This window comes from Sphaeramia orbicularis, chromosome 22, assembly GCF_902148855.1.
Source record: "Sphaeramia orbicularis chromosome 22, fSphaOr1.1, whole genome shotgun sequence".
NCBI lineage: Eukaryota > Metazoa > Chordata > Actinopteri > Kurtiformes > Apogonidae > Sphaeramia > Sphaeramia orbicularis.
In genome coordinates this window covers 27,845,745-27,864,727 of record NC_043978.1, presented here as the reverse complement: position 1 = coordinate 27,864,727, position 18,983 = coordinate 27,845,745, and the positions used below count along the sequence as shown (strand labels likewise).

Sequence of the window (18,983 nt, the reverse complement as noted above, 5' to 3'; positions counted from 1 at the left end):
TCAAACAACAGTAGATTTTTAGGGGATGATATATAATAAAACTAGTTTGGAGCAGGGAATGTTGATGGCTTGACTTCACCTGCTGAGGAAACAGATTTCTGCTATCATGCTTATAATTCATTATTAAAGTCATCCTATATAAAGTTAGCTTCCACTTAAATATGAATTATCTGATGTACACAATGACATTTTCTCAATTTTGTTCCAACAGATTCACACATCCTCCACATGACTGATGACATATGTGGACCCTGATAGTTTATAAAACATCCTAGCAGGGTTGGTTACTCAGTTAACTTCCACTCAACAGTGCAGATGTGAAAACATACTCAGACATGAAAGGGTTTCAAGTATGTCTCTGTGAGCTGCACTTTAAGATTCTGCCTATTTTTATGGCTCGTATTTTGCTGCTTCACTTCCCCTGGTCGGGACAGCTAGCATGAGAAGGCGCTGGAGAAGCATGGCATGAAGGGGAAAACCAGCCAACCCAGCCCTCAGCTGCCCTTTATAAAAGGCAGCCGAGCAGAGACCTCCTCCATATTAAAACCAAAGCAGAAAAAGGGGGAAAAGGGTGGCGAGGAGGGAAAAGAGGCTGAAAATAGCCGAGCTGTCAGGGTCTGCATGCATCAGCACCACAATGATGAAAGCCACTAAAACCAGACATGCTAATACATGGATGGATGGATGAAATGAGGGTGGGATGCCTGTAGAAACTAAAAACATCTCACCAGTTTAGTTTGGACGGGGGGGGGCAGAAAATATCACCCATAAAGACAAATGAAGGTCATAAGAACAGCCAGACAGTTTATAAAGACAGAAAGAAACTTGATTCTGACAATGGAGTAAACAAGTAAAATCACAAAAAAACAAAGTGAACAAACAGAAAGGGCATGGGAGACAAAACACCCGAGGACGAGGGAAACTGAAGAGGGGGAAGTGAGCAAAAGCCAGGTTGCCATGGCGTCCGAACATTCCTCTCACTGAGAACATGTATATTTTCTGATCACAAGAAAAATAATCTGCAGGAGGAATTTTATTTTGAGAGCCGCCCTGTAGATCCAAAGCTTAGAACAGGTCAGACAGGAGTGTGTTGGTGTGTTCGTGCATGTGACAGAGTGTGTATCCTACATACAGTTGAGGTAAAGGCACAACAGGCTTAAAGCTGCCACTTATCATTTGCAAATGAAGCGTGTGTGAAAGTCCAGAGCAGAAACCCATGTTCTTTTCCTCCTCAGCTCCATACGATGCCAGTTTTTTTTTCAACTCAGCTTATGGGAAAATGAGCTAGCATGATTTATCACTGAGACGAGGACAAAAGAAAGATGAGACCAGGAAATTTGACCTTCACAAGAGCTGCCCTAACCCTGAAAAGACTCCATAACTATTACCAAGCCTCCATACACCCTCGAGACCTGAAAAGATGCTCACATCCCTTCTTGTTTTATATTCTCCCCTTTCTGTCTTCTCTCTGAGTGAACTGAACAGATAAATCATCGCTGAGGATTATTATAAAAGTCATGTTTTACAGGTTGCCCGCTGGTTCTCTTGCTGAACTATTTTTCACTTGGACTCTGCCTCATACCTGCTTGCTTGCTTGAGTCTTGATGTTGGATGAACACACTGCTTGGGGAAACACTGAGGCTACACTGAGGCTGGTACTGTATCTACAGAGAAAAACAAAGTGCCTGTTGTGAGTACAGTGGCTTCATTTTGGCAAAAAAAAAAAAAAAAAAAAACTATGTTCAGGTGCATTATGTTCTGGTGACTATTACATCTTTTTGTATCTAAACAATTTTCACAAGTCATCTTAAAATATGGGTAAGAAACTGTAAGTGAATCCACATTGAGATTACCTTACACTGGCCATTCCAAACAGTGCACAAGATGAACAAAGGGGTACCAGAGCGACATTTCATTGTCATTTGATCGCCTCTCTGGTACCCTTTTACCACCAAAGCAGTTCAAGAGCCAGTTCAAAGACAGTGCTTCATCTCAACAGCCAAAGAACCAGCACAGACACTAGAGAATAACTTAAAACCACAATTAACCATCTGTTTTCTTCAACTTTCATTGGCAATATAGTGCGCTATTGTTGTCATCATGCTCAAAGCTGGCACAAGTGTTGCTGGGAAAGAGATACAGATGTGTTCAGTGACATAATGACATGCCTTTATGGTGGCTCCAGCTTGTTGAGAAGCAAAACACCTCTCTGACTGTTGAGCAAACTCTGAATTGGCACTAGCATCAGCCAACAGGTTTGTGCTGATGGAAAAGAGACCATGTGACCACAAGTAGCAGAAAAATAAGCATCTTTCAAAGATTTTGGTTGTAATTCATCTATTTTGCTTGGCAAGAGCACTGTTTAAGGGCTTTGAGTAAACATTAAAAAAACATCTGAATAAAAACACATTTTAGTTTGAGTTTCACATATACAGGATTTAACTAAGAAGTCTGGACGAGCACAAACTGGACCTTCAGCACTGACTTGTGACCTCCAGATGAACCCAAATTTTGCTGAGCCTTGGACTGGTACCACCACAGTGACCTTCTGCCAACCGCTGTCACATCAGTCAGTAGCCATCTGACTGCAAATAACAGGCTAAAACATCATAAATTCTAGGGAAGAGAAGTGGTCACTATAATGCCACAGAAGAGAGGCTGAGAGAGACATATTACAGTTCAGAGCCTATAAACATTCATTAAATGCTAGTGATGGTACCCAAGACATACAAACCATGCTGCTGGGTGAAGGACTTTGGTTCAACATTCAACCTTTTATGGATATATGACTGAGGTGAGACAATTGTGTCAGTACGTAGGTGGTATTTTCATATCTTATTACCACCTGTGTTTGTGGCTTTCTGGCTTCCTCATTCATAACAGAACTTGACCATCTAAGGGTTATGTGTAATCTATGCAGCCCTCCAACATCATCATCACAAGACAGATGGGAAGTAGAGCGTGATGTTCACCTCTCATTCCCTGTCTTGATCAACTACCGTCTGGCTGATCTCTAGAAAGAACGCATCTTGAACCAGACTGGAATGGCTCCTGAAATATGCCAAATATGCCCCTGACCCCCCTCCTTTCCTGTAGACGTAAGTCTGCTTGCTAGCCCACCCTCCTTCCCTTCGAGTCCCCCTACCCACAGCATTCCTGCGCTTGTACACAGCACCGAACACATGCATACTTATGATCACAGACGACCCACTCGCATAGAAAATGTTAAGGACATTAATAACACAAGTTTCCACCCAGCTGACCCAGACATGCCTTTTAAGGGTAAGCGGTTCAGATTTCTTTTTTCATTAAGTTCCAAAAATACTCCTGAACCAAGCAGGAGCAAGGGGGGGAGTGACAGGAAAATGGGGGAGGAGAAGGAGGTAAAAAGCGGGTGCTCCTCTTTAGCAAGGTGAAAGAGAGGGAGACAAGATAACAATCAGAAGGAGAGCGGGAAATATTGGCTTGTTGAGGAACAGATTCAAGAACACCTAAAAAAATAAAAAGTGAGGCTGAGGAATTTACAAGAAGTGTCTTAACTTTAGCTCTCCCCTGTTAAACCGTCTCCGTCCTGCTCTGCCCTCCCTCCCTCCTGCTCGTTGTGCCTCCTACATGCTTTTGAAGTCTGTTTCCTTTGCACTTCTTTTCCTCTTTTCTTCCAGGATGGTTGAGGTAGCCATTTTTTGAGAAGCCTGTAGAGTGTAGGAACAAAACAGGCACGCACAGGGGACCTTCTGTAAAACAACTTGTTGGAAGGCGAAATCCACATCCCACACAGAAACTGGTAGGAAAAAGTCAAAATCCGAAAAACCAAGAGGGAGCTCTGGTGTTTCGGGTCAACTTGAAACTATGTAAAACACAAACACTGTAGCAGAATGACCTACATTGTAAGTGAACATAGTCCAAACTCCAGCCATGTGGGGCAGCTGGCCTGGTCTGGTCTGGCCACCGATTAAACATTAGACAATTTGTCACCTGCAGCTATCTGGGTATATCTACCAGCCCAAACACATTCTTGGCAGGAGTGTTGTGCTAAAAACCCTGCATGGAGAGCAGGGAGCGTGAGAAAAAAAGGCCCTTTTTAACAGAGGTATACTACATTATAATGCTGGGGAGATGACATCTCAAGCATGCAGCATCAGCATCTATAATGTGTGTCAGAAATACAGGTGATTTCATCCTCTACTGAAAGGGTAAAGAAGTTCATGGACTTCCCCTTATTCCCATTTCAGTTCAGTATTTGTACAGAGTTGTGTTGGGTTTTGTATATGCAGCAGATGTGTAGATATGCATGAAGTACACATATAGTACTGTTTGTAACATCAATGCTTCTAGGTTAGCGGCGTCCATCTATTTGTAGTGACTAGGGATGTAACGATTACCGGTATAATGATAAACCGTGGTAAAATTTCCGACGGTTAGTATTACCGTTTAAATTCTAATTATTATGATAACCATGTTCGATTACCGCACCTAGAAAACTCACGATACTGTTCATTTCCTGAAGAAGCAGCGGCACTCCAGGCATGTGTGCGCAGTTTGTAATGTTTGACCTCTGAAAACATGGCGGAGGGCACCTGCACGGACAGAGCTCCAGAGATTTGGGGATAGCAGCTCCATCACGGACCCGGTCCGTCGGCGCAGGCGCACGGACCCGTCCGTCTGACTACGGGTCCATCAGAGCGCACAGGCCCGGTCCGTTGGAGCAAGCAAGCGCACAGACTGGATCAGATCAGCCTAACATGTTTTAAAATCCTCATTCTTTCAGAATATTTACATTTGTTCATTAAATAGTTCAGGAAAATATGACTGTGTTTCACTTTCTGTTTGTGTGTGTACAATAGTGTATATGTGTGACACTGTGAATGATTTGATAATGGAAAGTGTTCAAACAAACTCCACTAAGACTTGTCCAACTACTGTTTTTCCACACTCAAAAACACCTCAGGAATCAATAGGAGAATTGATAAGGAATTGGATTGATAAGCAGAACTGATAATGGCATTAATATTGATCAAATCCTATTAATTTCCACCCCTGGTGCAGATATCTCTTGAGTCCATAAGGTGCCAACTTTAATGTACATTTGTATGTTTGTTGTTTACATGTTATTACTTGAATGTTTCTAAAACAGAAAGTACATTGTGCGTGTTACTTTATTAGTTTTTTTCAAAATACAACTTGGTTAAATTATTTCAGTGTGTGTATTAGTACATTTTGAACATTTTGAGCCCATTTCAACAATACCGCGATGATAATAATAATAACTGTGATAATTTTGGTCATAATTACTGTGATATGAAATTTTTGTATTGTTACATCCCTAGTAGTGACACAGTAAAGTCAAAACAAGTACCTAAGTTCAGATGCTGTGCACAGTGGCCATAATGAGGAAGTGTGAGTTTCTGTATTAGTAAACTGTCAGGAACATGAGCTAAATGATACACCATGTTCAGCTAGTCTATGTTCTATTTCTCATATTTACAGAATCATAATGTAATGTGTTATTTAACAAAGTTGCTGGTTTGAGACACAGGATTAAAGTTAAAATAATGTCTGAATGAAGATGTTCCAAATTAAGGCTCTGTGATAAGGACATGTTGTCACACTGTTGGGAGTGTGACTCTGCTCACCACATTCTCAGCTCCTTGTGAGACTTTTGCCGCGTTTCCACTACATGGTACCGGCTCGACTCAACTCGACTCGGCCTTTTTGTGTTTCCATTATGAAAAAGGACCTGGAATCTGGTACCCGGTATTAGTTTTTTGGTATCACCTCTGTCAAGGTTCCAAGACTGGGGAACAGGTACTAAAACGTGATGTGTAAGCACTACAGACCACTGATTTGTCAGAGAGTTGTCTTTGTGACCTGCCGTTTTACAAAAAACAGATGTGGAAGATGACAGTAAATATAGCGGTAGGTTAATCCACATGATGACAGCCCGCAAAACTACACCATGGTCAGTTGAGGAGGTTCAGATGTAAAAACTCAGCATGAGCTTGACGAGACAACACGCAACGAGCGAGTTTATCAGCAACTCTCTGAGCAGACAACATGGAAGTAACGCGCAGCATTGCTATGACGTCCAGGTACTGTAAAATCGGCAGCATCCCGTTATGGAAACGGTCTCCAAGAATAGTACCTGGTACCCAAGTCAAGCCACTTCCATGTAGTGGAAACACGGCATTTGAAATACTGCAATTTAAAGGCATTTTCAACAATAACATACTAGTATCTTCTATCTATCTGGCTTCCCACTGAATCAATGGTACTGGGGAGGACTATTCTCATTACGTTTTAAAATTTGAAATCAAATTTAAATTAACGAAAAAGATCACATTAGAGACCAGTCTGGAACCTGTTTAGTGTGTGTACAATGTTAAACTCAAAAATGTAAAATGACTAAATTTGACTACTGAGATCCTGATCCTGATGAAACAGACCCAGTATCCCTGTTTCCTGGTAATCAGCTTTTATGTCTGTCTGGGTTACTGTTTTGCTGCTTTGCTTTATCTCATGGATGTTCTGTCAATGTTGCCTTTTTGCTCTTTCAAGTTAATAGTCATGAAGTTATTTTTCATCAAGTGAGCAACTGGATGTTACATCTAAAAACTGGCAGTTTGGATTTTAATTGTTTACCACATATCTAAGTTCAATCGAAGTAAACATGGATTAATTTATAAGTTATTTGTTGATCATCTCATGTTAGATTTACCTAGAAATAATGTTTTACCAAAGATGAACATTATCAATGCTACTGTGCTTGTTTGCTAGCTGCTGAACTCAATACAAGCTAAAACTAAACATTGGATTATGACAAACAGTAAATAAATGACCAAAACATTACAGTAACATCACTGTTAATACTGCTAACAAACTTATCTCACTGAGTTGGGTTGATTTCTCTGTTGCAGCTGCAGCTCTTGTGTTTTCAGATGCTGCTGGTTCAGGGTCTGGTTCAGTTGTGCATTCTGAGCGCAGGGGTCCATGCTAATGTGTGCACATTGTGAAATATAGGTGCACCATTGTGCATTGTAACATTGACAGTGTTACATGTTTTATCCCAATTTTACATCGTTAGACACATGGTTAAGTGAAACTTTTGCTTCATTCTAAGACGGCAGAACTGTGGTGATGGCAGACCACCACAGGTTGAATCAGTGATTGTAAACACTGGCATCTGTAGGTTAGTTGTTCATTGTTCAAAGTTTTTTTAATCACTAAATGATGAGTGAAACACATAAAGCCCTGGACAAACCAAAGATTCATGACAAGACAAGCTCAAACTTGCATCAGCTTACACCCTGCTGGTCTGCAATGTTCTGCCAGTTTACACCAATAAAATCAGGCGAGATGATCATTTCTATAGCAATGTCTCTCTGTAATTCTATTCTGACTGCTGGATAGAATTCGCAATGTCTTAAAATATGAATGGGGATAGTAATAGTGAGCTACTTGCCACAGTTACATTTGCAAAAAATAAACCTGAGGGTTGAGAATTTTCCCCCTTCTATTCCAGCAGCAGTTCCGTCGTTGAAGTGAGCTACAGCCCATAAATACTAGGAAAAACATGCACCATTTAACACTACATTCTAAAACCAGCCACTGGCGATTTGATAAGCTGAGTCACAGGCATCATCATCAGCCAGCTCGAGTGGAGCTGAAACAGGCCATTTGACACCGCAGCAACTTTTCTCTACAACATCATAAAACCGTTTCCTCATCGTGAATCTGTGGTCTGAAAAGGGATTCACGCCACATCCCTCTAATACGATGCCGGCTCTCCCTTTTACACAAACGCTGCCTCAGCTCTGTGACTTCCTCGGCTGCTGACTTAGAGGTGGAACAATGCCCCTCATCATTCCATACTCGTAACTTTAATACCGGAGTATCTGTCCTTTGAACAAGCTGTGGAAGAAGAGCTGAAGAGACAACCTGAAAGTACATATGTAAAATTTGTGATTACTCTTAAACAATGTTATTGTTTGGGGCATCACCAAGAAACAGACACGAGACTTCAGACACAAAATGACTTGGATAAGACATCTCCAAAGTTGTAGCTTGATACTCTAAAATCAACATCAAATCTATGAGACCAAGAGCAATGTGCATGTCATTAATACAGAAAACAACAATTAATCCAGAAAACAACAATTAATCCATTACATGCTGGTGTTACAGTACAAGAGTCAGATTCATGGAGGACAGTGAATGGTGCAGAAGCCAAAATGAAGACCAGATGATGAGGCTTCACATGGTCAACTGCAGGACAAGTGTCTGGTTTGGTCCAATAGGTGTCCATAACTGTAAACACATAAAATCTGGGACAGAAATCTGTTGTGAACAACCTGTAGATAATTATTGACAGTTACAACTTCTATTGTCTGACACTTACATAAGATCTCATAAGAATGCCTTGAATGGGGTTGCCTATGCGATTCATGATTTGTCCTGCTTTAAGTTTCAATACAATGTTGAAGACTATAATGGAGTTGCCAAAGGAAAGGTGGTACGTATAGAGTAAACAGTCCTGCTATCCTGACCACCCACCTGTCAGCTTCACATGACTACCGGTGCAGTACTGCTATCCACTGAACTGTGAGTTCACTGACAGCTCATAACATTTCATAACCAGCTGCTCATATAACATGTTTTATAACCACCCAGAAACTCAATAAAACCCAGTGCAGGTCAGTAAATACCTGAGGAGTCATTTTGGCTGACAGCTTAAATGGGTGTCATTGTTATCCATGTGTATGACAAATGATGTGTTCATACTAAACACCTTTCTTATTTTCATAACTGATTAGTCAGTTGATCTTAAGTAAATTAGGTCATCTATTTAAAGTCATTTGAATGGAAACAGAAGAAGGTCAGGCTTCTACTAGACCTGGAGGATGAAATGCAAAAAAGATTTATTTTGTAATACTGTGGCAGATACTGATGCTGCAATATGAGTCATGACTTTACTGGTGTTATTTTTGCTGAGGAAAGTGGTTATGTGTTTGTGCTTCATTTCTATATCTAAGTCTAAAAGTAAAGTACATTAGTGAGGTTTATTTCTCCACTCATGAAAACATGTGTAGCCAGTTTGGTTCCACAACTTACAAAACTTCAAAACAAAAAATTTCCATGTCTGACAAGTTTATACAAATTGAATTTCTGCAAAAATAAATCTCAGTTTACAAATGCAGTCATAATACATCTCTATAAAAAGTGTACTGATTATGTTTCAATGTTATCTCAGGAACAGTTCGACACAAAATAGTTCAGAAAATAAAGAATTAAAGCATTTTACATTACTTAAATTAAAGTTTGTACAAATGAATTTCCTGCAAAAATAAGTCTCATCTTTCAGTTGTATCCACTCTACAAGAAGTTATGTCTGTCTGTTGATTGGTTCGGCCTCATTCATTCAATCTTTCATTCATTATCTGAACCCGCTTTATTCTCACTAGGGTCACGGGGGTCGCTGGAGCCAATCACAGTTATTTATGGGCGAAGGCGGGGTACACCCTGGACATGCCGCCAGTTCATCGCAGGGCTGATATATAGAGACAAACAATCATTCTCACATTCACACCTATGGGCAATTTAGATTAACCGATTAACCTATCAGTGCATGTCTTTGGATGGTGGGAGGAAGCCGGAGTACCCAGAGAGAACATTGTGTTTAAAATGTGTTCATCAGGATCTCAGAAATGGTTTCATGGTGTGTCACAAAATTTGGCACAAATGTTTCCTTGGAGGCAAGGAAAAAGTGAAATGATTTTGGTGGCCATAGGTCACTGTAACTGAGATCTCAAGAGCATTGCACCTTGAAAAAGCATCCTCTAATCTGGTACAAACAGTCACAGGGACTCAAGGATGAATGGATAAGATTTTGGTGGCCAAAGGTCAAAGGTCAAGGTCACTGTGTCCTAACAAAACACATTTTTGCTAATAAATGATAGTAACTGGAACAAATTAACTTCCTGAGACCAAGCTATGAGTTTTTGTCCATTTTTAAGGACATGACAAACAATAAATAAATAATAAAATACATAAAAGTTGTCCCCTGCAAAAAAGACATGTTGCATCATGCTGTTTTCACTCAAGACAATTTTTTTCCAAGCAAAACAAGCAGAAACTTGTACTTTCTTGAGTCTTAGGGGGTTAAGAAACAAGGATAGTACTTTATAGTATGAATACATTTCAGAGCTACACTAACTCACATAAACATCAGCGCTTCTACTGGACTTCATCACCTTTGATAAACTGTATGCTGTAATAAATTTTACAAACTGCAACTCCAGTGAATTTAAAATTGTACTTAACTGGTTTGGCAACACTTTGCTCAGTTAATTGTTCAGTTCCAATTCCTACCTCATCAGTTTTTTTTTTGCTTATTCTGAGGAAAAAGAACATGCCGTATTGTCAAGTTTGATAGATGATGTTCAGTCATGTGGGGCCTGCATGGAGAAAATTCCCCCATGAAGGAGCTGGTGGATGACAGTTACCTGCAGAGCGTGGAGGCCTCAGTGGGTGACCGCACCACAGCAGGACCGAGGGCCCACCAGAGCAGCCGGTAATGAGGGGGCCGTTTGGCACGCTTTGGCGCACTAACAAGAGGGATTCATTCACATTCTCACACACGCAGAAGAGGTTGTATGAACAGAATCCATTCTTGCTTTGGCATGGAATTCTTTAAGAGTGAGCACACCTATCTGTTGGATCTGCAGCTCTGTGTATGTGTGTGTGTGTGTGTGTGTGTGTGTGTGTGTGTGTGTGTTAATGAGAGCCTGAGAGGGGCGTGTGAACACTAGGAGTTGAGATGTACTTGGCGACTGTGTGCTGAGTGATTGACACTCTTAGCCTCTAGTATCTGATGACAGATCTACATGTCTGGGAACAGCACAGAGTGAAAGTACTTTAGCACACACATACACACACGGAATAAACCCATTAATACACGCAAAGTTCAAGTAGTTTGAACTCCAGCTGGAATCACAGAGTCCTGACCTGTCACTGGTCCACCTCAGATAAAGAGATCCGCCACGGTGGGTGGGCAGGAAGAGGACAGAGGTGAGGAGACGAGAAGTGAGAGGATGGGAGGAACAGAGGAGAATATGAATGAGACAAACTAGGGAGGAGGGTGAGAGAAAACTAGAAGACAGAAACTTCAAGCTTAAAGCAGGAGTTAAAACATTTTCAGCTTGAGACCCAGCAGCAAAATACATCACGAATGTTAACATGTACACTGCTAATCAACTCTTCCATCATCAAAATAATGTTGTATAAAAGCACTTCATCATGTATTCCACATCAGGGACACACCTGCAAGTTGATCGGAGAAAGAAAGATAATGTAGGCAATCGCGTCTGACATTCAGTGATGATGGCTAACCAGTAAACACAAATAATCCAAGTGCTAATGTACACAAAGGCTTGCAAAAGGAGGCAAAAATGCAGTGCTTCCTTACATTCAGATCATAGAACGTTACTGCTACATTTTTTACATTGCTGATGATGATTTCTCAGTGTTGGATTTTAATTTTTACTATGACAGCTTGAAAAAAACAATCCCAATATATGTCATTTTCCTGCAATACTCCCATACGCGTCATCTTGCCATGTTCCTGACCATACACACCCCTAAAAACCAAATAAACATTGAATAAAATCCCTTTCTCCTTCTCTGAGGACAACATGATGTCTTCAGTGACTGTTTTAACAAAGCAACAGCTCAAAAGCCAAACACTGTTGACTCAAATGCAAGACTAAAAAGTGTCCAAAAAAAACATGACAAAGTCCTCAAATATTATGGTGAAATTATCAAATGTTGCAAAGTTGTTAGACCCATTGTTTCATTACCAAATGTCCAAAACTGAAACACAGTCACAGAGGAAAGTGTCAAATCCTCTCAAGTGAGAAGCAGGAAGTAACAGAAGAAAAAAGAACTCAACTGCCAACACTTGAAAATTGAGTTATTCATTAAACCACTACTTTACTTCAGCAGACATACACACATATACAGTATATAAACCCAGACAGAGTGTGTACATACAGTCTCACACCAGCCAACAGCCAGCTAATAGACACACACCGACTCCAGCTGGCCTGCGTATTGTCAACAGCAGCGGGATACTGAGACCATCATTGCATTATCTCTCACACACTCACAAAGATGTACATTCACAGGCTGTGTGTGTGGGCTTTAATACAAGCCTCATAAGAGACCATGATTCATGCCAGCTATTTTAAGGAGCCCCTCCTTTTTGTAACAACACCTGTAACATCACTCTGTGTCCTGTGTGTGTGTGCATCCTCTGCCGCTCTATTTCTGTCTGAGAGGGTTACTGAGGCTAAAAGTGAGAGTCTAGCACTGGACGTAACCAACACCAACACCATCCGGTCCTAATTCTATCTCCGCTATCTATTACAGCTTATTAGAATGTATAGGTTACCCTGCACAGGACACTCATCACCTCATGCTGATGCTGACTTTACTTTTACTGCTTTAAGAACAAATAACTGGCATAAGCAGAAATTATCTTTGACTATATTGACTCTTGGATTTACTGTTACCATTATTATCATATCAATATATCTATATACACAATCTATAATGGTTAGCTGTGTTTATTTTCCAAATAACACAAGTTAATTAGAAGTCGACTGATATGGGTTTTTCTATGGCTGATGCCGACTTTTACAAATTTGGTCAGCAGATGGCCGATATCTACAGCTGATTTTTGAGGCCAATATTTAAGGCAATTTTTAAATTTTTTTTAAGCATATTGACCGGAAAATACAATTGAAAAACTCAGATAATTAACAATTTTATGCAGCAATGTAAATAATATAATTAATACACGTACACATAGTACTCTTAACATTTATTGAATTTCATGTGCTGCCCACACAAGTGCCTGATCAAATATCTTTTAACATTTTTACTACTGACCAAATATCGGTGATTCAACTGAATTAATAAAAGTGAATGGGGTTTTAGCTCTTGAATGGTGGTTAAAAAAGCATAATTCAGACAATTTAGGTTAATGTTTTTTCAACACCAGCAGATCTCTGTAGTTATGACAATAGCACAGTCTGGTGCTCGAAGAACTTGTTTCAGGTACGGCAGCTGTAGCCAATGAAATATCAGCAAAGGAGGCTGTAATGTTGTCTCACTGATATAGTAACATTCAGGTTTAGCAAGATGCAACATGGTTCAATAGAAAAAATGTTAATTAAAAACAAAATCGTAGCTACTAAATATGAACAACAGAGCTGTTCTAGCACCTTAAAGAAAACAATTTAATCCTTTATGATGTAGTTCAGTGTGCAATATTTAGTGACATCTAGTGGAAAAGTTGCAGATTAAAACTGACTGAAAACCCTTCCCCTCACTCTTCTATATGGTAGCCACTTGGCTCTCCAAGCTTCATTAGCCCTGTGCTAATTTTGTAGAAAAGTCTAGCATCATCCATTATGATTCTAGAACAGAGGTAAAACTTATCTGGGTTAGTTCTGGATCAGCTTGAGCACAGGATGCAACAGCTGCGCGTTTGCAAAATAAGAGCTGAGAAACGTTTTTGTGGGGGGAAATTTTTGCATGAGGAAGCATTTTTGTTACAAAAAAAAAACAAAAACAAAAGCACACTTGCTGTTCGAAACTTGCTACTTTTATGGTGTTGATGCAGCTTGGAGGTATTTGTTCTGCCATGTAGCAAGGGGGTGCTTCAAGTGAGTCAGACCAGTGCCTAAAAAATACAGTAATAAGCCCATATTAGAGCTAGTGTGGGTTGTTTTTTTTTTTTTTTTTTAGTGAAGGGGTTAAGAACTCAGGTTTACACTCAGACATCAGCTGACGGTAATGCATCTTAATACTAGATGCTGGAAAGAAGCTGTCTGATCTGATCTACTGTAGAAATACAGCAGCGCAACATGGTGAATAACCAGTTCCCTGTGTAATTTGTGATTTATACAAGGTAACAGAGACATTTTAACAGATTTTTAGGTGACAATGTCTGCAGTGGACCTTTCTGAAATCTATTCTTCACTCATTCTTTGCCTTGAATTCATGTAGACATAAATAAATGACATTAACATCATGAATCACCACAATATTAGCGGAAAAAATTTTGAGATTGAATTTTTTTTTTGCCAATAAATGCCAATCCCTAATTTCTGAACATATGATACTGTCCTCCAAAGCAATAAAGCATTTGCATTTTCATTCACTTGCAACACATGACGTCAATGCTCATGTAATGTAATTCCATACTGATGTGATCGCACTACACCAACAGCAGGGGCTCTGTGCATAAACCTTGATGTGCCAAGTGGCAGTAATATTACCACCGCCAGGCAGCCTTTGACATTCCCAGTGGTTTGATTCTCCCAGGCAGAAAACCTCAATATTTTAATTTAATCCCCAGAGCAGTCATTTAGCCACTCCATAATCCCCAGGTCCAGTGCTTAGTCTGATAATTACCCTTATTGGACACCCATAATGATTAGTTTTTGGTTTCATCCAAAGCAGTGCAGGCAGTTTCATAGGGCAGTCGTGGTGTTCTGCGGAGTGGAAAACCAATCATGCGTGGTATAGCCCAGGTTGTAAAAGAGGAGAAAGGGGTATGAGTATTACTTTGTATGGCAGGCGACAACTCCTGGACAACTCTGTCTTTGTGTAATTTTCATTTTTGGGAAGCGTGATAAGTTTAAAGATCATAAAACAGGTGGAAATGCTGATGGCACTCCTACTTAGTCAACAGTAACCATCAGACACATGGACGGGGGTCAAAAGGTGGCTCCAGTGGGAAATATTCCTATTGAGTGCCAAAGCAACCAAATCTAATTTTAACCTTAACTTCCCAAGACTGTAAATCCAAGGATCAAGCAGTAATCACGGGAAATCTAGACATCTCACTCTTCACTTTGCTGCTACTCTCATTTCATTTTCCCTTCACATTTCTCCCAACATTTCCAACCTGACAGCACAAAAAAAACCCAAAAAACTGCAGGCATTCCCTTCACATGCGGTCTAATAATTCCCCGAACCCTTTCACACATGGCTTTGCTGCACCTCCACCACCATGACAAGCAGACTTGCAAGTGCTTGTTGTGCAGAATCTAAAAGAAAAGTGGTTTCACAGGAGCACGCGTTGGTAGCTCAGCTATAATGTACAGCTGGCTGGGAGGGTGAGCCTTACTGGAAAGTCATCAGTGATTTTTTTTTTTTTTTTTTTTTTGTCTCCTTCATGTCTGAAACAGGTCAAGGCAGGTCCCCTCCATCTCCTTCCCTCCTTCTGTTTCTCTTTACGAGCCCCACCTGGCAGATTAGTATTCCACCACTACAACTACCTTTTCTGCTACTGACACATGCACACACACTCCTCTGTTAGAGTTACACTGAGGAGGGAGAGGGAACTTTATGTTTGCACTTCTGTCGGCTTGTTTTCTTTCAGACAGTGACAAATTAAAGGGAAAAAGTAATATGAAGAGTCTCAGTATAGTGTCGACCCATTACCAGAACAGCTTCAATACACCTTGGTATTTATTCTACAAGTCTGTGAACTCTCCTGGAAGGAAGAACACCATCCTTCTGATATTGTAGGGTTTTGTTGATGCCTGTCAAGAACAGAATCTACGTTTTGCTCCAAAATCAATATTCTCCCATAAATATTGAGCTGGGTTCATTAGGCATATTTCTATTATGTCTGCAACTAATGATTATTTTCAGTGTTGGCTAATTTGATGATGGCTTATAAAGTGTAAGGGAATAGTGAAAAAGTATTTCCCAAAGCCCAACATGATGCTGTCAAATGTCTTGTTTGGTCCCATCCCATTGATATTTAGGTTACTGTCCAATAGGAGGAAAGAATCCAGAAAATCTGAGAGAGATCTGAGAATTGTTTCTTAAAAAATTACAGAAACAGTTTTCAAAATAGTTGTCAACTTATGCATGAATCTACAAGTTATTGATCAGCTCTTGCCGCTGTAGCTTCAGTCAAGTTGTTCTCATTCACAACTTCAATTTATGCACACAAAACTAATAAAAATATATATAAAAACTCAGATTTTTTGAGAAAAAAATAAGTAGGCTATAAAAAAGTGCAATGAAAGCAGATGTTGCAAATGTAGAGGATGAGAAACATACATAAATGCTATTTTTGAAAAATTGCCACATATGTAGAGCTGTGGAAGACAAATGTCAGACAAAGGATTTGAGAAACTATGGCCCATTCAGAGAAGCAAGTGAAAGCCTCTGAAACATTATCCAAACCAGCGGTTCAGCGGTTCAGCTGAGCAGACAAAAGCTCAAGCAACTTCATGCGTTTTCACAAATACCTTTTACATCTAGTAGAATCTCCTGTACTTCCGAACCATGATGATGTACAAACATCCACATAACAGTAGTGAATGGAAATATGCATAAAACTGGATTTGCTTTCTGTAAATCAAGTTAAAATTTGCAATGTATTTGGCGAGAAACCAATACATTCATACTCATTACCCACTAGTGAACCCTGGTGTCCTATGAATGTGGGCATCCTGGAAGAGACACCTTCCACCATGTCCTTCCTTTAACCCTTGAAGACCTAACCAGCCACTGACAGCGACCAAAAGCATCCAATGATCTAAAATGCTTAATACTTGTCCTACACTTATCCTATCAATAGAGTAAAATAATCAAGGTTAAATGCAGTTTCTCTTTATTTGTCTTTTTTTGAACGCCAAAGGCTCTGTAGTGAACATGGCAATACCAGCATCTCCTGCAACACTGATTCACCAGTAAAACCAATGTAATTTGACAAATGACAGTGATTGTAGACGCTTGTTTTTATGTTCATTTAATTATGTCTTGCCGAAAGTCACTTTTCCTCAATTTTCATGTTTTGATAAAGAATTAAATCAAAGTTTTTCCAACATCTACAAGCTCTATGAATTAAACAGAGGAAACTACATGATCTGCACTGTAAAATGCCACAGTGAGAAGTCACTATGAAAACAGTTCCAAGTCTTTGAGGGTTAATTCACCACACATTGCATACCTGCAACCAGTGCACCATATGTTAAACAAAACAAACACTTGGAGAAGAACAAGCACGCCTTTCCATGTTTTCCATTTAATCCAGAGTTGACTGTTCTGAGGGACTGGAACAAGTGCATTTGCCATTACAGACTGTCTTCCAGCTGTAAAATGACTCAATTAACAGGAAAATCATTGAGGAGATTAAAAGCTGAACAAGGGGAGGTGCTGAATTTTCCATTATGATTATGGCAGTAATGTACTAGTCTGTTTCAGAGATGCTGGTGTTTACTGTTGGGTGCCTGGAGTATAATTTTCATACCTCCAGCTCATTACTGTGCATAACCTACAGATAATAGTCATGCAATACACTGTACATGCTCCTTATAAGACATCAATCTGAAGTAGGTGGAGTGTATGAGGTAAACAGCCTTGACATGTCTGTTAGAAAGTATTTAAGGTATTACGACTGATGCTCGTTGTCAACAAAAGAAACTGAAAGACTTTTACTTAACAGAAATACCCTAAAGTGCCTCATGACTCAAGAACCAAAGAGGAAAAATGGTTTTCATAGCAGAATGTGCTAAGTTAATCTCATATTTATGTTGGAGCATACATGGATGTTATCATGTACGTAGATACATATGACCATAAACGCATCACACGCGCTATGGAGTATGATGGAATTGTTGCGTTCACGGGTACATTACAACCACCTGAGGTTTTCACCGCAGTCCGGGATGCTTCGTTTTGGCTGGAAAACGAGCAGCAGCACCGGGAGGAGGAGGTGGTGAAGGAGGAGGAGGAGGAGGAGGAGGAGGAGGACGGCGAAGAGGAGGAGGAGGGTTGAAAAACTTGCCGCAGTTCAGACTTCTGCAGTCTGGGAAACCATGGTCTGAACCCCCCCACCCCCTGAAAAAACACTCAACTCAAACTGAAATAAAGACCTGAACTTTACCTTTATCTGCTCCGGCTCGGAAAACACGACCGTAAATCCACAACTTCATATGACTTCATGCGGACGGAGACGACACGGCGAGGACAAGTTCATCCGCATACTCTCCGACTAGAGGCAGGAACCGGAGAACCGGAGGCGACCGGAGGAGGGGGGGTTGGTGGTGCGTTCACGGCTCCCCCTGAACATAAACCGCTTTCGTTGGTCCTTTCCTCACGGATATTCCCCTCCCTGGCCAGGCTGAGATCAAACCATCACATTCCACCGCGTCCTTAACAATGAAAAAAGGTGGGTTTTCCTTTTCTGCTGCCGGAGGACCCACCCCTCGGGATGACTCTGCCCGGTCTGACCGCAAAGAGAACGCCCTTCCCGGCTGCGAGGTCCCGCCTCTCTCCCCCACATACATGCACGCGCAAGTCCCAGTCTGGCTCTAAGCTGGATCTGAATGAGAGTGTGAGGCTCTGAAAATAGACTGAACAGACTTAATGTGGTGCAGTTTAATCAGAAACTCACATACTGAATATTTATGCCTATATATGTCCCTCCAGATGCTCCAAAAGCGTTTATTGCAAAATTATGAGTCCATTTTAGTCACACAGATGAATAATCTAAGTTCCTCTTGGTGATTTATTGTAATAGTTCCCAAATATTTGCAGCTGGAGACCTAAAAGCAGGAGTGTCAAACCCACGTACAGCCACATACAATAGGATCTCAGTCAAATAAAAGCATAATAACTTTATAATAATGTCAACTATAAAGTTTGCTCCATGTTTTAGAGTGAAAAAAGTCAAATTACATTCTGAAAATATTTACATCTACAAACTACAGGGTGGGGAAGCAAAATTTACAATATTTTGAGGCAGGGATTGAAAGACAGTGTATGACCAATTAGTTTATTGAAAGTCATGAGAATTTATTTGCCACAAGAAAATTTACATAATAGAAAATGTTTTTATTCTATGTGTCCTCCTTCTTTCTCAATAACTGCCTTCACACGCTTCCTGAAACTTGCGC

At 40.4% G+C, this 18,983-nt stretch overlaps 1 protein-coding gene across 4 annotated transcripts in view; it reads right to left on the bottom strand.

Annotated features, from left to right (window-relative positions):
• luzp1 (leucine zipper protein 1) overlaps positions 1 to 18,331 on the bottom strand; it is an 80,281-nt gene extending 61,950 nt beyond the window's left edge. For 2 of the 4 annotated variants that reach the window (XM_030126827.1, XM_030126826.1), the window contains exon 1: positions 17,972 to 18,330. The gene's annotated coding sequence lies outside the window, so the exon portion shown is untranslated. Of the gene's footprint in view, positions 1 to 1,582; positions 1,614 to 17,971 lie in introns of those variants that run through there. The other 2 variants (XM_030126830.1, XM_030126829.1) reach the window with 2 other exon arrangements.
• Between the last annotated feature and the right edge of the window lie 652 nt (positions 18,332 to 18,983).